At 45.0% G+C, this 5563-nt stretch overlaps 1 long non-coding RNA gene across 1 annotated transcript; it reads right to left on the minus strand.

Annotated features, from left to right (window-relative positions):
• Positions 1–2186: 2186 nt before the first annotated feature.
• Positions 2187–4453, minus strand: LOC109704358. Its single transcript, XR_002214308.1, has 5 exons — positions 4334–4453; positions 4134–4261; positions 3925–4024; positions 3745–3837; positions 2187–2411 (listed from the first exon to the last, which is right to left on the minus strand). It is a non-coding gene; the product is annotated as an uncharacterized LOC109704358 (long non-coding RNA).
• Between the last annotated feature and the right edge of the window lie 1110 nt (positions 4454–5563).

Below are 5563 nucleotides of genomic sequence, written 5' to 3' on the forward strand. Positions count from 1 at the left end.
GACGATACAGTCAGTGCAAAGAGCGAACTCTTGCACGCTCGATATACAACTTCTTTTTGCCCGGGTTCACGAAAAGTAATAATTTTACTTTCACAATTAATCGTGGCATAGTACTTTGCAAGCCAATCCATTCCAAGGATCACATCAAAGCCTTTCATGCGGCTTAGCACTAGCAAGTTTGCTGGCATAATCCAGTCACCAACCTGTACTGGACACGCCACACATACTTCGTAGACACTAAATGTGTGCTCAGGGGCATATACCCACCAGGCATCAGCACTATCCGAAATCTCAATGAATGCGATGCACCTGTGTCAAATAATGCACGGGATCTAGTGCCATAAAGTAGAACAATACCTGCCACGACGTCATCAACTACGGCCGGCTCCTCTGCCTGGGCTGCAAATATACGACCACTCGGTGCAGATCGAGGTGTGTCCATACGGGTACTCGGTGCAGATCGAGATGGCTCGTACTGACGCGGCACAAAAGTACGTTCAGCTGACATAGCAGGTGGTAAACCAGAACGCTGTCTGGAGGGTGACTGGACTGAAGCTGTGGACTGTGCAGGTGATGCTCCCCTCGGGCAATCACGAATCATATGTCCCGGCTGCCCACACTTGTAACACTTGCCCTCACGCTGTGAACAAACCGACGGTCGGTGATTCCCGCCACAAATCACACACCTCGGGGGTCCCTGATACCTCGACTGAGAACGTGGATACCGAGGGGGCCGTTTAGAGCTCGACTGTCCCCCGGCACCACTAGTAGTCCTTTTCTTTCCTTTTTCTCTTTCTCGTTCTCTTTCAAACGATTCGCGTTCATCACGCGCAATCGCATTCCCGCGCTCAACCCAAAGAGCTCGATCCAGGACCTCCTCAAATGTCTTTAACTTCAAAGCATTGACTGTCCTGAATATATCAGGTCGCAACCCCCGCTCAAAGTACTCCGCTCGATCTCGATCCGTATGAACCATACCAGGCACACAGTTCACCAAATGAGTAAATTCCCGTTCGTACTCCCGTACCGAACGGTTTCCCTGTCTCAACTTGCGGAAGTCTTCCTTCATTTTCCTTTTATCACTGTCGGGAAAGTACTCCATAAATAACATCTCGCGAAACTCCTCCCAAGTGAGCGGTGGTAGGTTTGATGCCCGCTTCTTCTTGGCCTTTTGCCACCAGATCTGAGCATCTTTCTCAAAGCAGTGCGCCGCCAAAGGGACTTTATCCCTTTCCAAAGTGTAAATGTCCTCGAATAATGCCTCCATCGCTGTAAGCCATGTCTCTACTACCCACGGATCAGCTTCTTTTCCATCAAACATAGGCGGATTAAACCGCATAAATGCCTCTAGCACCTTTACAAATCGCGCGCGCTCAGCCTCTAACGTGGTCACATCAGAATCAGAGGGCCCAGAAACCACTGGAGGAACAGTCGGCGGAACAGGAGGCACGATCGTCGGCGCCTCAAATATAGGTACATCCTGACTCCCAGGTGCTGCTGTCGTCGCCTGTCATGACATTAGATCCTGTAGACTCTTTATATGCTCCTCCTGTCTCTGCATAGCCCCGACTAATGCGCTCACCTGAGCACGCAACTCCTGAACATCATCAGACCCAGACTGCTCTGGCACCTCAGAAGGTGATGCTGGAGTGGATCTCGTCGCACGTCGCGGTGGCATTTCTCCTGAAACGAACCATTCACATTAGTAAAGCAAAACCAATCAGGCAAAAGCAATCAAGCATATTTATACTCAACCCTTAGCTTTATGTTGTTGGCCACCAACATAACTCTTTTTAGTTGCATATAAATAACACTTGGATCAGCCCCTAATTAACATTAGAGACTTACTAACAACTAACCCAATTTGTTTAGCTTTCGCTTATCCTTTGATTCACGCCACTCACGTTCCTGTTTCCTAGGTTTCCAATCCTGAGTCCTCTAGGTCATCCTAGACCTTCACTTATCACTTGCTCTGATACCACTTAATCTGTCACGTCCCGCTATCGCCAATTTGGTCGATTCGGGTCCGTACACAGACGCCGAACGGACAGAACCTCCTCTGTCCGCCCAAGGCTCAACAACAACGAGTACATGTATAAAGAAATAAACAATTCCCAGGATAACATTTCAATATTCATGGCTTGCACGAGGGCAAGCAACAATTCCAAGTGATAGTAATCTAGCTATACATGAAATTCACTGTAATTTAAAACTTTGAACTGAACTGTATGAAACTGAATAACTGAAACATTTAGTTATTTACATTCTCTTAAATACATTCATTTTCATGTCTTGTACATCAAGTTGGATGATACATAAACCCAAAATGGTAAACAACTATACTCTGGTGTCAGCTAGCTAAACTGTTGGGCTCTTGCCGCGATCCTCGGCCACACCGCTCGCACTGGAACCTGTATGGTTAGTGGTGTGAGAACTACTGAAAGTTTCCAGTGGGTTCGGCCGCCGACCTCGCCGACTCACCCACTAGGTCTATTCAGGCATATGTAGGCAAAAGAAGTAAACAGATAGTAACAAACTATAACATGTAACTACTACAATACCTGTACAAAGCTGAAAGAAAGCAATATAGGAAGACTGTAAAGATGCATTAATGCTTTTACTGAATTTCTCTAATTTTTTGGTTAACCCTTTGGTTAACAATAACTCACCACGCAATCCCTGATAATCGGGCCCTAAGCTGCCTCCCGACGGGATCGTCTGCTGGACAGATACTTTAGTCCATGGGCAAATACTTTAGCCCATCATGTGACAACCTCCGGAGTGCACTGCTTGGGTGGAGCGACCACCACCAAGCTCAAAACAGACTATGTGAGTATGATCTGATCCTCATTTAGAGGATTCAACAATAGACAATGTCACACTTTAACTCCACTAGCTCTTTATACTAGTTGCAATTTCATTCCTCGATGCTAACCAAATCTCTAGTTAGAATGTCACCAAGTTCACTATTGTTATAGTCCATACATTCATAGAGTTCTATGTTCACATTCTAAGGTTCACAAGTTCTCATTGTTGATAGGAATTTACATTTTCATTTGCACAATGCCGAACACCCTATAATGCACGACTATAAATATAAATATGCTCAATAAATTATCATAGACATAAAAGGTGATTCAAAGACTTCGGATAGCACCACCCACCTGTAGGGATGCCAATAGCTAGTATTTACGTCTCGTACTATGTCAAGAACGATCTCACGCGATAATCGGTGCAAAAGGAGTCAAAACGGCTTCTACCGTAGTTAGTGCGTCGCCGACTTGTCGAAATGTCAATTTAGACTTCCGAGCATAATTAACTTTCATTTATAAAGGATTAAAAGAGATTAAACTAGGGTTATATTTACATTTTAACAAAACTTGCATTGTACCCCAGTGTGTATGTATAATGGTAATATACATTTACACATAGTCCGTTCTATAAGCTCGATAGTAATTAGAAGCTTTAATAACCTTCCAATTTCATTTCTCCACAACAATTCCTCTTATATTGATTCCAAATTGAACTATCTCAATTTAGTTTTCTATATTAACCGTCTATTCACAAACACCTATATGTACATATACACATACTATAGGTAGTGTGAAATAGCTTAATAGAGTTCAATTCAGAATCCATCAATGCAGTTTTCACTTTCCCATTGGCTCAAACACCCATAGAGTTCCTAATTAGCATCCTATATAATAATTAAATAACTCTCAATCAAGACATAATCAGACTTACCTCACTTCAATGCTCAATTGACTTATTTTCAGCTTGTAGTAAGATCTGCACCATGCTGAAATTTCAGCGCTAATACTTCCCTTTGTGCAGCCACTACAAGCATAGAACACTTAATTCTATTATATATGATTCCCCTAGAGCAACTAATACTCATTGACCCTGAAATCACATTAATCTCACCTGAGTTTAAAGCTCTACCATGTTCTATTTCAGCTCCAATAAGCAAGAATTGTATGCTGAAATTCTGCACTTCACATTCTTTTCACAGCACACTTCTTAGCTGAAAATCCCGATCAGCCCCAATTAGATCTTTTCTAATGCAATTAACTCAATACTAATTAATTAGTAACTAAGTTTAACTTAATTAAAAGCTGTATCGAGTTACTCACTGCTTCAAATAGCCCAATCCTCCAATTCGGCAGCTCCAACTAGTAGGAAATTCCTTCACAGCAGGAATTTCAGCATTTTGCTTTCTTTCTCTTTTATAATTCCTGCAGCAGTGAATAACCAATTCCCACTACTAATAATTCTTAGTAGAGTAATCAATACAACTGTTTTTACTCAAATCAGGGGAGAAGTATTCGCTTACCTAATTCGTAGTTCATTCCAATCCTTCTCAGCTTGGAACAACAAGGACCCTCAATTCCACCAAGCCTTTTTCTCCTTACAGCTCAATACACCAAACACTCCATCTCCTTCATGACTTAATTAACCTGCATAATATAATTNACCGCTCTCTTGAACTCCTCCCAAAGCATAAGCGGAAGATCGATAGGACGATCCCGCTTCACTCGCTTCCACCACACCTTTGCCGCTTTCTCAAGACAGTGTGTGGCAAGGTACACTTTATCCATCTCCTAGGTATTCAAGTCCTCGAAGAGCGTCTCCATTGAGTCGATCCATGACTCCACGACCGCCGGCTCCACCAAACCGCCCTCGAAGGTAGGTGGGTCGAACTTCTTGAACTGAATGAGAGCCGCCAAAGTGCGCTCTCGCTCCGCATCGACTGCCGCGCTATCGGGATTTGGGGTTCCCGATCCGGCCGGTACTACCGTAAATGGAACAGCCGCCGCTGCCGTTGCTCCCTCGTCCACGCTCGGTACTACCACAGGGGGCGCGACATGCTCGACACCCGCCTGGGCCGCTGTCGCTTGTTGTCGCTCCAAGGCCTCCTGGAGCTGTTGAATCTGCTCGCCTTGGCGTTGAACAGACTCCGCTTGTTGCCGCACTACTCCGATAAGCGCGGCCATTTGCTCCCTAAGCTCTCCGTCGCCCTCGCTCCGGATCGCTCAGGCTCCACGTTCGGCTCCTCTGGCATCCACCTTGTCTGCGGTCGTCCACGAGGTGCCATTGCTTCCTGAAAAAAAGCAATTCGCATTAGTCACTTGACCAACATTACTTAACCATACCCAATTAGGCGAAAGCAACATACACATTCATCCTTGCCTCAAGCGTCATGTCCTCGGCCGTCCGACACAACACTAGAAGTAGAGACGTCCCTACTCACATTAGAGACGTCCCTACATAACCCAATCACATGCTTTCGCTAACTTTGATCCCACGTCACTCACGTTTCCTAGATCCTTAAGGCCTTCCAATCCTAAGGGTCTCTAGGTCCATTCATATTCTTTCACTATTGGCTCTGATACCACGATATCTGTCATGCCCCGGGACCGATACCAATTTGGCCCAACCCGAGCACGTCAAACAGACGCCGGACGGACAGAGTTTCCCCTATCCGCCCAAGGCTCATCACATGTACGTTTTCATCATTAGAGAAAAGCACTAGCGGAAACATACACAAACGGCTTACACGAGG

Source organism: Ananas comosus, unplaced genomic scaffold (assembly GCF_001540865.1).
Source record: "Ananas comosus cultivar F153 unplaced genomic scaffold, ASM154086v1, whole genome shotgun sequence".
In the NCBI taxonomy this organism is placed as follows: Eukaryota; Viridiplantae; Streptophyta; class Magnoliopsida; order Poales; family Bromeliaceae; genus Ananas; species Ananas comosus.